Source organism: Crotalus tigris, unplaced genomic scaffold (genome assembly GCF_016545835.1).
Source record: "Crotalus tigris isolate CLP2741 ecotype Arizona unplaced genomic scaffold, ASM1654583v1 scf7180000017728.211934, whole genome shotgun sequence".
NCBI lineage: Eukaryota > Metazoa > Chordata > Lepidosauria > Squamata > Viperidae > Crotalus > Crotalus tigris.
In genome coordinates, this window is record NW_024096595.1 from 33,584 (window position 1) to 51,082 (window position 17,499).

Sequence of the window (17,499 nt, forward strand, 5' to 3'; positions counted from 1 at the left end):
AATCAAAATAATGTTTTGTCCCATAGGAACCAAGGTCATCACCTGCTCCTGAGACTGGGTGTTGCATAAAAAGCCCACCAAATAATCTTACTGGGGAATGTAATTGCTTGCATAGCTTTTATGGGTGGGACCTTTAACTTTGTATTGGAAAACTGTTACTTGTGTATCCAGACTTGGTTTCACTCTTGACTGTGCCAATGCTTTGTAACTAATAAACATGTTCTTTGAGGAATTTACCAGCCTTGGAATTCTGCTTTATTCGTTTCTGTCTGTTGGAACCATGACAAAGATATTTGACTCACTGTCACATAATTGAATAATCAAGTGCCTAGAAATAAGAGGAATCAGTAAAAACATCAGAAGCTTTGTGCAAAGGTCAATAGCACAATGGAAGATACAGTTGCTGGTCAGTAGTGATATCTTGGGGGAGGTTAATATCAAGAGAGGAACCTTTCAAGGAGACTCACTAGTAACACTACTGTTTGTTATTGCATTGATTCTTCTGTCAACAATACTGAACAAGTCAGGCCATGGCTATTAATCATCAAAAACATTTGCCAGATTACCTCACACCCTTCACATGACAACCTAAAGCTGAATGGAAAAATACCCATTGGAAATATGCAGCCAAGATATTGTAATAGAGTTTGCACTGAATAAATGTGCCACCGTTACCATCAATAGTAGAAAAACAGTAGAAAAACTCCTGGAGCAGCCTTCAGGCTGTCAACATCAAGCACACTAAAATAATTAAAAGGTTACTATATATTATGTGCATGAAGAAGATTTTAATAGGAAAAAAAGTGAAGGAAATACCATAAAGGCAATTAACACTTCGGCAATATCAGTCATTAGATACACAGCTTGAATAGTGGACTGAAGCTGAACTAGAAACTCTGGATAGGAAGACCCAAAAAATAATGACAATGAATCATGCCTTTCATCCAAACAGTGATGTTGAGAGATCCTGCTTATCAGGGAGCATAGGTGCAGACAGTTGAAGAAGAAAAGGGGACTTTGGAAAAATAGCTGAAGCACAGTGAAGAAGATGCACTGAAGCTAGTATATCACAAAAGCTTATTGAATACAAGAGAGACCAAACTAGCCTACAAGATAGATTAAATGAAGACATAATAATAATAATAATAATAATAATAATAATAATAATAATAATAATAATACTGCTGATGCAGTACAACAGCATCTAGTTGAAAACAATCTCTTTCCACCTGAGCAGAAAGGAAACCGCCCCAATAGCAGAGGAACAAAAGATCAACTCCTAATAGACAAAATGATCTTGGAAAACTGCAAGAGAAGGAAGACCAACCTGAATGTGGCATGGATTGACTACAAAAAGGCATTTGACTCTCTGCCACATGATTGGATAATAAAGTGCCTAGAAATAACAGGAGTCAGTAGAAACATCAGAAAATTTGTGCAAAGATCGATGGCACAATGGAAGACACAGTTGCAGATCAATGGTGAGAAGCTGGGAGAGGTTAATATCAAGAGAGGAATATTTCAAGGAGATTCATAAATTAATAAAAAAGAATATAAATTAAGAGCCTTTGCAGATGACTTGGTTGTTACTTTGTCTCAACCTGTTTCTTCGGTGGTGAAATTATTACAATTGATTCAACAATATGGACGTGTTTCTGGCTTTAAAATTAATAATAATAAGACCAAAATATTAGCTAAAAACATGACTAATGGTGATAAACAGGCTTTAGTTAACTTAACAGACTTTGAAATTGTTGATAAGGTAAAATATTTGGGGGTTACATTATCTGCTTCTAATGTAAAATTGTATAAAAATAATTATGAAAAGCTGTGGATGGAGGTACAGAAGGATTTAAAAAACTGGAATAATTTACAGTTATCCCTTATGGGCAGAATTGCAGTTATTAAAATGAATGTCCTGCCAAAGTTTATTTTTTTGTTTCAAATGTTACCTATCTTAAAGAACGAACGTAATTTAGATGAATGGCAAAAAGGTATTAATAAATTTGTTTGGGCAGGGAAAAAACCAAGGGTGAAACTTAAAATAATGCAAGATTTTCGTGAGAGAGGTGGACTCAAGGTACCAAATATGAAATTGTATTATGATGCTGTAGTATTGACATTGATTAGCGACTGGGTGAATTTAACAAATACAGAAATACTTCATTTGGAAGGCTGGGACCTATTTTTTGGATGGCATGCCTATTTAATATTTAATAAAAAAGTGGATTGGGTTTTTAAGTCTCATATTATAAGAAACTCTTTGCTAAGAGTGTGGAGAAAGTATTATAAAAGTGACTTCAAAATACCATTATGGGCTATACCTCGGCATGCCATAGAAGGTATAAGGAAAGGGGTAAATATGGACAAGGTCTCTTACGTACAGTTATTAAGATGGGATGGCCAAGACTGGCAGTTAAAATCTTTGGAAGAATTAACACATGAAAACTTAACTTATTCATGGTTCCAATATAGACAAATAGTGGATAGATGGAAGATGGATTGTAAAATGGGCTGGCTTAGAGAAGATGAAATTTTTTTAAAACAAGTAAGAGATCAAAGGCCAACCCATATTAAGAGAGTTTATGGGGTTTTAGTGGAATTAGATTCAGAACTTGAACTAGTTAAAGATTGTATGATTAAATGGGCACAGAATATTGGTGAAACGATTTCAATGGATACTTGGGAACTTATTTGGATAAGAAATGTTAAATTCACACAAGCGCAAAATTTAAGAGAGAATTTTTATAAGATGTTTTATAGATGGCACCTTGACCCAAAGAAAATGTCCATTATGTACCCTAATCTACAGCCGAAATGCTGGAGATGTGGATATTTGGATGCTACCTATTACCATATTTGGTGGACGTGTAAGCATATAAAAGCTTTTTGGATTAAGATATGGTGGAATATTCAAAGAATTTTTAAAAGGAGGGTAAAATTTACTCCGCAATTATTTTTACTAGGTATTGTTATTGACTGTGATGCTAAGGAGGTTATATTGATGTTAAATTTGATTACAGCCGCTAGGTTGTTAATAGGACAATATTGGAAGAAGGAATCTTTGCCTACTTTACAAGAATGGTTTCATAAAGTTTCGTATTTGGCAGAAATGGCAAAGATTTCGGCTTTCTTAAAGGAGCAATCTCAAGAAAATTTTTTTGCGGTATGGGAAAAATGGATAAATTTTATACAACATAATTTGGATATGGAAAAATATTATCTAGCCTTTTTATAATTTGTAATGATTGTTTTTTCTTTCTTTCTTTCTTCTTTTTCTTTTTTATATATATACATTTTTTATGTATTATTATTCATATATTTTCTTTTTATATATATATATATGCTTTATTCTTCGTCTATTTTCTTCTTTCTTCTTTCTCTCTCTCTTTTCTCTTTTTATTTTTTTTTTCTTTTTTAGTATATATTATTCATTTTAAAGTTTATGTTATCTATATTATTATTATATATATTATTATTGTGATTTTTATTATTATTATTAATTATTTTATAAATTGCAAATGTTATTTTTAAAATATTTGTTAAATAATCCTATATTCAGTTCTGGGAAGTCGGGGGGGGGGGTGGGGTGGTTGGGGAGGGGGGGGTGGATTTTTATTTGTAAAACTTTTGAAAAATTTCAATAAAAAAAAAAAAAAGAGAGAGGAATATTTCAAGGAGATTCATTATCACCATTACTATTTGTTATTGCACTGTTTCCTCTGTCAACAATACTGAATAACTCAGGACATGGCTATCAAACATCAAAAACATCTGCCAGACTATCCCACCTCCTTTACATGGATGATCTGAAGCTGTATGGAAAAACATCATCTGAAATAGAATCGCTGCTCAACACTGTCCGTATATATAGCCAAGATATTGTAATGGAGTTTGGCTTGGACAAATGTGCCACACTTACTATCAAACAAGGAAAAATAGTGAAAACTGAAGGAATCAAGATGCCCCACGAAAATAACATTAAGAGTCTGGATGAGGAAGAGTACTACAAATACTTGGGTATCCTTCAAGCTGACAACATCAAGCACACTGAAGTCAAGAAAAAGATTAGAGGTGAATACATCAAGAGAGTGAAGAAGATCTTAAAATCCAAACTCAATGGAGGAAATACCATAAAGGCAATCAACACCTGGGCAATCCCAGTCATTAGGTACACAGCTGGAATAGTGGACTGGACTCAAGCAGAACTAAAAGCAATGGATAGGCAGACCAGAAAAATAATGACAATGAATCATGCCCTTCATCCACGCAGTGACATTGATAGACTTTATCTACCAAGGCAAATAGGTGGGCGTGGAATGCTACAAGTACATCAGATGGTTGAAGAAGAAAAAATGGCTTTGGAAGAATATCTGAAGAACAATGATGAAGATGCACTGAAATTAGTATATCAGGAAGGCTTACTAACTACTGGAGAGACCAAACTGGCCTACAAGAAAGACCAAATGAAGAACAGAATAGAGGCATGGGAAGACAAAGCACTACATGGCCAATACATGAAAAAAATAGCTGGGAAAGCAGATAATAATAAAACCTGGCAATGGCTAAGAGCAGGAAAATTGAAGAAAGAGACCGAGGGACTAATTCTGGCTGCACAAGACCAAGCCTTAAGGACAAATGCATACAAAGTCAAAATTGAGAAGACAGCAACAGACAGTAAGTGCCGCCTATGCAAAGAAGCTGAAGAAACAGTGGACCACTTGGTAAGCTGTTGCAAGAAGATTGCACAGACTGATTACAAGCAGCGGCATGACAAAGTAGCAACAATGGTGCATTGGAAGATCTGCAAAAAATATCATTTGCCTGTAAGCAAAAACTGGTGGGATCATAAAATAGAGAAAGTCATAGAAAATGATAAAATTAAACTGCTCTGGGACTTCAGAATTCAAACAGACAAGCACCTGCAACATAACACCCCAGACTTAACAATTGTCGATAAGAAAGACAAAAAAGTCTGGATAGTGGACGTGGCAGTGCCTGGAGACAGCAGAATAGAAGAGAAAGAACTGGAGAAGATAACAAAATACAAAGACCTACAAATAGAAATAGAAAGACTGTGGCAAAAGCAAGCAAGGGTAGTACCAATAGTAATAGGCTCCTTGGGTGCAATCCCAAAACAACTGGAGCACCACTTGAACACCATTGGCATTGACAAATTCGCTATTAGTCAATTGCAAAAGGCGGCCTTACTAGGAACTGCTTCCATCCTGCGACGATATCTGTAATACCATCAAACATCCACATCTGCCTATCCCAGGTCCTGGGTAAGGACTCGATAGGTAGACAAAATGCCAAATCCAGTCTGAACATCTGGCTGACTGTGCGATGATCGATAATAATAATAATGACCCCCAGTGAGGCACTACCTTGACGTGGTTGTGGGGCTTGTGTACTCTGAGGAAGATGAGAGCTATGCCAGAGGTTCAACCATACTGGACAGGTCTCATCAGAGGAGTCAGACAAAGAGTGTCTCTCCCATAAAAAATATGGTGAGACGTAAATTTCAGAATGCCATACCGGCTCAGATGTCGCCTGGGTTAACAAGGTCCACGCTAGATATTGGAGTTCCTAGATATCTGGTGAAAAATGGGTTACAGGACTCAGGACTGTTGGCTGAGCAACCAGGGCCAGCAGCTGCAGAACTACTGGAAGAAAAGGTGTTTATCCATCACAGATACACAGTGATTGAAAACAAAGAAATAATGATCTGTTACTACAGATCAAGTCCAACCAGAAGAGGATATCTAAAACGAATGCACCAGTTCTGGAAAGAACAACATCCAGAATCAGAAATAACAGAACAGAGACTAGCAGATCAACGGCGATTTATAATACGAAACAAAGTATTTACAGAAACAGAATTGGACGAACTGCAAAGGTTTAACCAGGGCAAAGAAATCAAAGCCTTACCAGAAGTAATTCAGAATGTAGAGGCAAACCAGGGGGAGTTGGCAGTGAAGGAATCCAGCAGAGATATACAACCATGGAGGAAATACCATAAAGGCAATCAACACCTGGGCAATTCCAGTCATTAGGTACACAGCTGGAATAGTAGAACTAAAGCAATGGATAGGAAGACCAGAAAAATAATGACAATGAATCATGCCCTTCATCCATGCAGTAACATTGACAGACTTTATCTACCAAGGCAAATAGGTGGGCATGGAATGCTACAAGTACATCAGATGGTTGAAGAAGAAAAAATGGCTTTGGAAGAATATCTGAAGAACAATGATGAAGATACACTGAAATTCGTATATCAGGAAGGCTTACTGATTACTGGGGAGACCAAACTGGCCTACAAGAAAGACCAAATGAAGAACAGAATAGAGGCATGGGAAGACAAAGCACTACATGGCCAATACATGAAAAAAATAGCTGGGAAAGCAGATAATAATAAAACCTGGCAATGGCTAATAGCAGGAAAATTGAAGAAAGAGACCGAGGGACTAATTCTGGCTGCACAAGACCAAGCCTTAAGGACAAATGCATACAAAGTCAAAATTGAGAAGACAGCAACAGACAGTAAGTGCCGCCTATGCAAAGAAGCTGAAGAAACAGTGGACCACCTGGAAAGCTGTTGCAAGAAGATTGCACAGACTGACTACAAGCAGTGGCATGACAAAGTAGCAACAATGGTGCATTGGAAGATCTGCAAAAAATATCATTTGCCTGTAAGCAAAAACTGGTGGGATCATAAAATAGAGAAAGTCATAGAAAATGATAAAATTAAACTGCTCTGGGACTTCAGAATTCAAACAGACAAGCACCTGCAACATAACACCCCAGACTTAACAATTGTCGATAAGAAAGACAAAAAAGTCTGGATAGTGGACGTGGCAGTGCCTGGAGACAGCAGAATAGAAGAGAAAGAACTGGAGAAGATAACAAAATACAAAGACCTACAAATAGAAATAGAAAGACTGTGGCAAAAGCAAGCAAGGGTAGTACCAATAGTCATAGGCTCCTTGGGTGCAATCCCAAAACAACTGGAGCACCACTTGAACACCATTGGCATTGACAAATTCGCTATTAGTCAATTGCAAAAGGCGGCCTTACTAGGAACTGCTTCCATCCTGCGACGATATCTGTAATACCATCAAACATCCACATCTGCCTATCCCAGGTCCTGGGTAAGGACTCGATAGGTAGACAAAATGCCAAATCCAGTCTGAACATCTGGCTGACTGTGCGATGATCCATAATAATAATAATAATAATAATAATAATAATAATAATAATAATAATAATAATAATAATAATAATAATAACAACCGCCCCAATAGCAGAGGAACAAAAGATCAACTCCTAATAGACAAAATGATCTTGGAAAACTGCAAAAGAAGGAAGACCAACCTGAATGTGGCATGGATTGACTACAAAAAGGCATTTGACTCTCTGCCACATGATTGGATAATAAAGTGCCTAGAAATAACAGGAGTCAGTAGAAACATCAGAAAATTTGTGCAAAGATCGATGGCACAATGGAAGACACAGTTGCAGATCAATGGTGAGAGGCTGGGAGAGGTTAATATCAAGAGAGGAATATTTCAAGGAGATTCATTATCACCATTACTATTTGTTATTGCACTGTTTCCTCTGTCAACAATACTGAATAACTCAGGACATGGCTATCAAACATCAAAAACATCTGCCAGACTATCCCACCTCCTTTATATGGATGATCTGAAGCTGTATGGAAAAACATCATCTGAAATAGAATCGCTGCTCAACACTGTCCGTATATATAGCCAAGATATTGTAATGGAGTTTGGCTTGGACAAATGTGCCACACTTACTATCAAACAAGGAAAAATAATGAAAACTGAAGGAATCAAGATGCCCCACGAAAATAACATTAAGAGTCTGGATGAGGAAGAGTACTACAAATACTTGGGTATCCTTCAAGCTGACAACATCAAGCACACTGAAGTCAAGAAAAAGATTAGAGGTGAATACATCAAGAGAGTGAAGAAGATCTTAAAATCCAAACTCAATGGAGGAAATACCATAAAGGCAATCAACACCTGGGCAATCCCAGTTATTAGGTACACAGCTGGAATAGTGGACTGGACTCAAGCAGAACTAAAAGCAATGGATAGGCAGACCAGAAAAATAATGACAATGAATCATGCCCTTCATCCACGCAGTGACATTGATAGACTTTATCTACCAAGGCAAATAGGTGGGCGTGGAATGCTACAAGTACATCAGATGGTTGAAGAAGAAAAAATGGCTTTGGAAGAATATCTGAAGAACAATGATGAAGATGCACTGAAATTAGTATATCAGGAAGGCTTACTGACTACTGGAGAGACCAAACTGGCCTACAAGAAAGACCAAATGAAGAACAGAATAGAGGCATGGGAAGACAAAGCACTACATGGCCAATACATTAAAAAAATAGCTGGGAAAGCAGATAATAACAAAACCTGGCAATGGCTAAGAGCAGGAAAATTGAAGAAAGAGACCGAGGGACTAATTCTGGCTGCACAAGACCAAGCCTTAAGGACAAATGCATACAAAGTCAAAATTGAGAAGACAGCAACAGACAGTAAGTGCCGCCTATGCAAAGAAGCTGAAGAAACAGTGGACCACTTGGTAAGCTGTTGCAAGAAGATTGTACAAACTGATTACAAGCAGCGGCATGACAAAGTAGCAACAATGGTGCATTGGAAGATCTGCAAAAAATATCATTTGCCTGTAAGCAAAAACTGGTGGGATCATAAAATAGAGAAAGTCATAGAAAATGATAAAATTAAACTGCTCTGGGACTTCAGAATTCAAACAGACAAGCACCTGCAACATAACACCCCAGACTTAACAATTGTCGATAAGAAAGACAAAAAAGTCTGGATAGTGGACGTGGCAGTGCCTGGAGATAGCAGAATAGAAGAGAAAGAACTGGAGAAGATAACAAAATACAAAGACCTACAAATAGAAATAGAAAGACTGTGGCAAAAGCAAGCAAGGGTAGTACAATAGTCATAGGCTCCTTGGGTGCAATCCCAAAACAACTGGAGCACCACTTGAACACCATTGGCATTGACAAATTCGCTATTAGTCAATTGCAAAAGGCGGCCTTATTAGGAACTGCTTCCATCCTGCGACGATATCTGTAATACCATCAAACATCCACATCTATCTATCCCAGGTCCTGGGTAAGGACTCGATAGGTAGACAAAATGCCAAATCCAGTCTGAACATCTGGCTGACTGTGCGATGATCGATAATAGTAGTAGTAGTAGTAGTAGTAGTAGTAGTAGTAGTAGTAGTAGTAGTAATAATAATAATAATAATAATATAGTAATAGGCAAGGCAAAGTATGATGTAGTCAAAACAAACAAACAAACAAAGAAACTGGTAGGCAAAGTAGATTATAATAAGACCAGAAAAATTGAATTCTGGCTGCATAAGACAAGCTTTGAGAACAAATGCATACAAAGACAGGTTTGAGAAAACAGCAACAGACAGCAAATGCCATCCTTGCAAAGAAGGTGAAAAAATAATGGACTACCTAGTTAGATCACACAGTCTGACTACACAACAGCATGAAAAAGTAGCAACAATGTTGCATTGTGAAATCTGTAAGGAATGCCATTGGTCTGCAAGTAAGAACTGGTGAGACCACAAAGTAATAAAAAATGAAGCAGCCGAAGTGCTCTGAGATTGTTTCAGATGGACATGTACCTGCCACATAATAATCCGGACTTAAAAATTGTTGGTAAGAGAGACAAAAAAAAGTCAGGATAGGGCATGTTGCAGAGAGAGTAGAATAGGAGACAAAGAATTGAGGAAAATCACAAAATACAAAAACCTGCAAATAGAAATTGAATGTGGCAAAAGAAAGCAAAAATAATACTAATAGTAATAGGTGCCTTGGATCCAATCCTAAAAGTTCTGAAGCACAACTTGAACACCATTCAGCACTGATAAAATCACCATCAGTCAATTACAAAAAGCAGCTTTACTTGGAACAGCTTACCTCCTGCAATGATACCTTTAACCTCAGCAAACAAGAACATCCACCTATCCCAGGTCCTTGGGAAGGACGCAGCAAGTGGAGAAAAATGCCAAACCTAGTTAAATATCTGGTTGATATGTGACCAATCTTTGCAATAACAATTTTCCAACCCATCCTGTGGATTGCCTCCTGCAGCACATGGTGGATGAGAGTACATCAATAGGTGAGACACCGTAGGCAACCTATGCAAAGGTTAAGGGTTAATAAACAGGTTAGTCAGTCAGTGTGCAATCTGTCAAAAACAGCCAAAAGCAATATTCATATTGGCAGGACCTGGAAAACTCCACCTTCACTTTGGATCAAAAAAAAATGTAGTTTGTTAGCCTCAACTATGGGCTAGAGATGAAAGGAATGTCATGAGGATATGATCTTTTTTTTTTATTAAAAGTTTTACAAATTACAATATAAACCCCTCCCACCCAATCCCACCCCTCCCCCACTTCCCAGAGCTGATTACAGGGTAACAAATAAACATAATCTAACTAACATTAACCAACTATACTATCAATCAAAACCATAACACACTTTAACTCCTTTTCAAAGCAAATATTAACAAATTAAAAACGAAAATAATAATATAATTAAAACTATTAATAATTATCTAAAATCTACTCATATGCAAAATAATACTTTTCAGTTTCATATTTCTTTTGAATATAATCACATGAGGATATGATCTTAAATGATGATTAATGAGGCACTTTTGAGATGGTGGTTAGGGGGCTACTTATTTCCAGTTCTGGTACCTCACCAGGAGTTTTCAAACATTCAGTCATTCTGAAATCATTTTGACAGCTCCTTCATCACTCTGGAATGTAATTATCTGGTCTTGAAACATGGAGAGAACAAGGCAGGATCCTTACTATAACTTTATCAGTCCTAACTTCTATTCCACTTCCCTTTCCTTGTTTAGATGGGGGCTCTCTCCCTTCATATTAAGAGAATCCTTCCTACCATGAACAAGACAGACAAAAAAAAAAAAAACCCTGTTAAACAGTTCCACATTTATCTTGTTCATTTTCTTGCAGATTAGCCAAAATACTCCCTCAGTCTTCTTATTTTAAATGACCAAACTCACAAATATAGTAGCTTCTTTGTTTTTATTCCTTGCAAGCCTCATTTCATTTTGAGCTTCCAAATTCCAACCACAGAAATTCAAGATATGGTGCCTCCCTAGTTACTTCCTCTGTTTTCATTCCATGTATATCTGCTTTTGGCTTCTTAGCATGCCAGTTTTGTACCTGGGGTTTCAGTCTCTTGTTTTCCAGGATCTCTTGTCTCTCTTTGACTTGTTTATCCTTTAAGATTGTGAGTCATGGTCTGCAACTCACTTTTCATTGGAGCTGATGAAAATCAAGCTTTCTGAAGCCAAGCCACTGTATGTGAATAATGTCCCTTGTCTTTTACTTTCCTGATTATCTTGAATTACAACATGAGAATGTTGTAATACAGGTAGTGCTCGACATACGACTACAACTGAGCCCAAAATTTCCATTGCTAGAAAGATTAATTAATGTTGCCCTATTTTACAAACTTTCTTGCCAAAGTTGTTTAGTGAATCACTGCAATTAAGTTAGTAATGGTTGTTAAGTGAATCTGGCTCTCCCATTGACTTTGCTTATCAGAAGGTCACAAAAGATGATCACAACTATCATAAATACATGCCAATGTATTGTCTGAATTTTAATCACATGACCATGGGGATGCTGCAACAGTTGTAAACGTAAACAGTTATAAGTTACTTTTTCCAGTGCTATTGTAAGTTGTGGATTACCTGTATGTAGAGAAATATAGAGATAATTTTGATGAACATAAGGAGAAGTTGTTAAGGGAGAAGAAATGGCAAAATAGTCCTGGGAAGGGGGAAAGCATGAGGAAGAAACTCAAAATGACATCTCTTTGATTTTGTTGGGTACAAGAGGAACAAAGAGAAACTCTGGTAGTCTTTCAACCTTCTTTTATTATACCCTACAACAATAAATTACTATTCCTATGATCCGCATGGCATCTGTTTCCTAGTTGCCCTCAAAGCTCTTACAATCTACTACCTTCAGGTCATTGGTTAATTCTTCTCCATTGATCAGGATTAGCTTCAAGATATTGACTCCTTTGTTCTTTGTCACATTTCTTAGAAATGAAATTGCCATCAAGAAAAATCAAAATTTGTTGGCTGAGTTAGTTTTTCTGCAGATATCAGGTTAGTTGAGATCTCCTGTTACAATATACTGAAACTTGTATACTTAAGAATTTGGTTCATGGATTTAGAAAAGCATCACTTATGTCCTTTGCCTGAATAGATGCTTTGAGGGCCATGAATTTCTTCATAGGCATATGGCTTATGTAGCACTCCCACCTCCCTTCAGAACAAGTAATATCGCTTGAGTTCTATATTGCAACCATGACTCATCCCACCAAGTTTGTAGCATCTCTCAAGTAATATTGGTTTTCCCAAGTTACGATTTCTAGTTCTTCCTTCCCCCCACCCCGCTTCTACTTTGATGTTCACATACTAGACACTGTATCTGTACCTATTTACCAGTCCCCCTATGGCTATGTGTTAGGAATTTCCAAGAATTCTTTCCTGCCTTCTACTTCCTCAGTTACCATGCGCAGGCATATTCCTAATGCCAGCACTATCGTAAGAGATACGTGCCTCTGTTTTTTTCCTCATCTGATTTAATTGAAAGCAATCCTGATAGGATTAACAAGATTTGCCAAACACATTTTCCCTGCCTTTGGAAAGGCTCATTTCTAGTGTCCCTTATATTAATGATGCACAACACACTCTAGGAATCAAAGTCTTTCTTGACAACACTATCTTCTCATCCAGTTGGGATCCTGCTCTCCCTTTTTATTCTTCATTCTATCAATGGAAAAGATGTAAGCACTTCTTATTTCATCTCCCTACCTATGGCTTTATAAGGTATCATTACACTGTAATCTTCCAGACACAATAATTTGTGAGTAAACTGTATCTTTCCACCATGTCCATTTTTACATTTTCACATGTACCAGGAAGAAAGTAAAGTTCTCACGATAGTGTCTAATCCAAAGACAAGTTTTCCTTCCTTGCAATTTTCCCACTATCACTATTCTTCTTTTTCTCTGTGTGTAGTTTGATTTTGTTGACATTTGCACACTTGAGAATCCTTTCCATTTTTCAGGAGTACCTATCTCTGACGATTCAAGGCCATCTTTCATATCCAGATTTTAAATCATTAGGTTAAGGAAGGTATTTTTACACTAGACACAACATAGTTATATCAACTTTAATACAGACCAAGTTCACCAAAAATCCATTTAAAGTACACACCTGCCTATGTGACTCTGGGGAAATAGAAACTATCCAACATATACTGTTTCACTGTAATTTTTACAGGGATCTGTGTAAGACTACATTCTATTCTGCTGCAACATCTCTCAGGAGGACAGAAGTATATATCAATCTTCTTTCAGACTCCAACCATGATGTCACCTACCTAGTAGTCACTTTTTCACCCAACACAATTTCGGGTGGCTTCAATGAAAATCGGGCAGCAACTGATAAAATGTGATTGATTTGTCAGTTGGACTTAGATTGTATTTTATTAATTTTACCTTTTGGTTTTATTTTATTCTATTTTATTTTATGCTGATCTTTCAAAGCAATAATGAAATTTAAATTTGATCTTTAATCACTTTGTAAGCTCCAGTGGCATGAGCCTCCTCCTCCTCCTCCTTCTTTGACCATTCTCTTTAGCTGTCTGTCTTCAAACAGCCATTTTTTCCCCCTTGCTGGATGCTGTCTTCAATATCGTAATTGTTCGATATTACAGAATAAAGCTTACAGCAGAAAATCTGGCTTCTCTTCTTTCACCTTCTTCTCCAGCAAGGAGACAAGCTTGCATTTATAACAGATTTGATTAGCATCCTTCTCAGGTAAGAAGACAATCATAACATACACCTGGCAGATCATCACCATTGTCCCCTTAGGTACATCCCACCTCGGGGAAGGGTAGAGTATATATTCAATAAGTAACATATTATTATCTTAATTATTGTAAACTATGCCAGTTCTTTTATCAAAGATAATTCCAAGATGAAACATGAGCCCATCTGCCAAAAAGCAGATAGACTTCATCAAATAATAAAGGATACATTTCTGGGCTTTGTCCAGAAACATGGCTCCTCCATTAAAACAATATTTTTAAATTAAATTTATATCCTGCCTATTTTACTGTTTGAGGTGTCTATAGGGGTGGAACGGGTATTGTGTGAATTGGGAGGAAGAAGATGTGTTCCTCTGGGCATGAAGACCACAAAGGTATTAGATAGGCTTATTAAACCAATCATGTCTTCTTAGTTTTAAATTACCAGATCCAAGTTCTTTTGACAAAAGATTGCACTTACTATTGATGAGAGTTGGACACCCCCTCCCCAGCCCAACTAAGAAATAATCTAGGAACACCCCAACTAAACTGGGTCAACAGCAGCCTGAGGCTAAAACAGCAAACACTTGACACACACAATGAGGAACCAGCTAGCAGCAATCAGGATTAACACACAACAATAAAAGTAATTAACACCTTTTAGGCAAGAAAAAGGAACTAACAATAGTCACAAACCAGCAAATCAAGAAAGACAAATTTTAACTCACCAATTAGAAATGGTAAGTTTGTTACCAATCAGAAATGACAAGTTTGGAAACCACAAAAGGGTATAAAAACCCCTGTTTAAAGATCACTCTGTCTAGCTAGCCGGGGACTCGAGCTGAATTGTCACTCAACGCTGATCCTCGAAATAAAACCTCTTTCTGGTAGCTGGCTTCACGATCTATTTCTTCTGCACTGCGCTGTCAAGGAGAATCCCGGCTGGAAGAACCGAACGGGGGAGTTCCTCCCAACAATCTGGCGACCACGAAGGGACTTCCAGCTCACCCAGCCACCGGACCGGGCCCGGAAGAGTCATCACCCAGCCGGCAGCGGACACTTTGATCCATGGGGAAGCCTCCTCGGACCCTGCCCAGTCGGCATTGGGTAGTAAAGGTAGTTTTTGAGTCTTACACTCGAACAGCTACCAGGAAAGAGGGTAAGTGCCACCAAATTTAAATCTATTAGGTTAAAGGGTCTGGGGGAACGAAAGGAAGAATGCATGAGTGTGTGTGTGAGGCATCCTCCTCTTAGAATCAGCTGGAGCTCGCTCCCTCTGTGTGCCCTCTAGCCGCACCCCGACCTGCTGCTAGCTCCAGTGGAGCCGTGACCGGCGGAATTCGGGAAAGCAAGGGGGGGCATCGGAGCGTGAGACCTTCTGGTGAGAGAGGAGGACCGAGCGGGCAGAGAAAGAGAACCCTATTCTGGGCAAGCCAGGACCCCTTCTGCCAGTAAATATCAAAGCAGTAGCCCCGAGCGGAGGTGGCTGCTCACCTCCAAGAATCTGTATTAGGAAAGAAGTCTCGCAAGGAGACTTCGACTGTATTGGGGGAAAGAAGTCTCGCAAGGAGACTTCGACTGTATTGGGAAAGAAGTCTCGCAAGGAGACTTCGACTGTTTGGAAAGAAGTCTCACAAGGAGACTTCGACTGTGTTAGGAAAGAAGTCTCACAAGGAGACTTCGACTGTTAGGAAAAGAAGTCTCACAAGGGGACTTCGACTGTGTTAGGAAGAAGTCTCACAAGGAGACTTTGACTGTGTAGTGTATAGAAAAAAAATAGACTTTGGTTAGGGCCTTGCTGGGAAACCAATTTGGCTAAATAAAGGTACTTAAAAGGGAAAATAAGAAATAGTGATTCTCTCTCTCTCTCTCTCCTCTATGCAACCACGTGGTATGTTTAAAATGTGTGCCTTCCCTAACTTGAGTTGTCTGAAATTTATGGTGGGAATGACTAGGATGTGTAAAACTAAGACTTCTGTTCGCTTGTCTTTGTGTATATATGTTTGTCAAAGTCTGTGTGAGAGGTAAATGTGACTGTTAACTGTTTCAAATCCAAAGAAAAAAGAATTTTAAATTCTGCTAGAAATTATGCTTAAAAATAAGCCACAAAAAGGAAATACCTCACTCTGTTTGTCTGGCCAACAAACAGATTGAAGAAAAAAAAATTGTGTTTGTTTGTTTGTTTTCCTCTTTCTCTCTGTGTACTCTCAAGAACAGCCTTAAGTTACCAGAAAGGATTGCTTTAAGTTTATCTGTTGGAAAAGTTTCACTTGCATTTACTGTGTGTGTTTTATCTATCTTTTTCCTGAAAAATGTGTGTCTATCTACAAGAGCCTTTTGAAACTCAAGTCTGCTTGTGTGGGGAAACAATTTTCCTAAGTTACTTTTCATATCCTATCACTTATTGTTGAAACTACTATGAAGCTTTCTGAAACATAAGCATTTTCCAATCTCTAAAATAATGTTATCTATTTTAGAATAAATGTTAAAGGCAGATTCTCCTGCCCTTGGCAAGTTGCACGTCTTAAAATATTAGGCTTTTAAAATTATTTGGAGTTTTCAGCATTTTCAAACTGCCTGCAAGCTACCCCCCTTCCCTTGACCTTTGTTCTCCATACCTTTTGTCTGCCTCTCCTGGTAGAGTCCACCCAGAAAGGGCAGGGGAGACCTTGTTCTTGTATCTTTCAGCCCTGAAACCTTCTCCCAAGCCTTTGGAAGCAGAACACACAGACCCAGATGCTGCCTCCATCCATTTGAGCCATGGAATTGAGTTTTGAATCCAGCCATCCACTAAAAAGCCACCATGCAATCTAAGTGGGGAACATCTTCCCAAGTCCTACCATTTACCCAGATGCCTGTGAGAGCTGCAGCAGGAAGGTGGTGCCATGTGAAGCCTCAGAAGAGAAAATTAGACTATGGGGGGAGGGTGGAAACTCATTGTAAACTTTTATTTCTTGCCCCATTTGTATTGTAACAAGCCAGTTGAATGTATTAGCGGAGAGATGGCACTTGGGAATATGTGGCAGAACAAGTACTGAACACCTTGGACTTCTATCTGGTGGGAGGGAAAATTTATCCAGAATGTTTGTGTTGACTATTTTGTAAAAGTAGCTGCATATACATGCACACACACACAGACACCATTCAGAATCACACTTGAGTATCCCCTCCACCTACCTTTAGTGAAGTTCCCCAGGCTGATTTTTGCTCTGTTGCACCAAAGCTTTGAGGGATCAACTTCCAACAGATAACAAGGGGGAGGGAACTAGGCCCCCTCAGGTGATTTGCAATTCATATGCCCTGGCTAAGGAAGCAATAGGAAATCCCAAACTTATGCCCTGAATATTTTGCACTGTTGAGCTCAGATTGGGATTCCTAGAACTCATTATGTGCAATTTAAAGAAAATTTAATAGCCTGGCAGTTGGGCATTACAAACCTGGATGCACTGAATTAAGAGCTAAGGCAGGAAACAACCCTTGAAACTGGGCAGCCAGTGGTCATGTACTAAGGAGAACCATGGCTGTGAAGAATTTTGGGGGGTATGC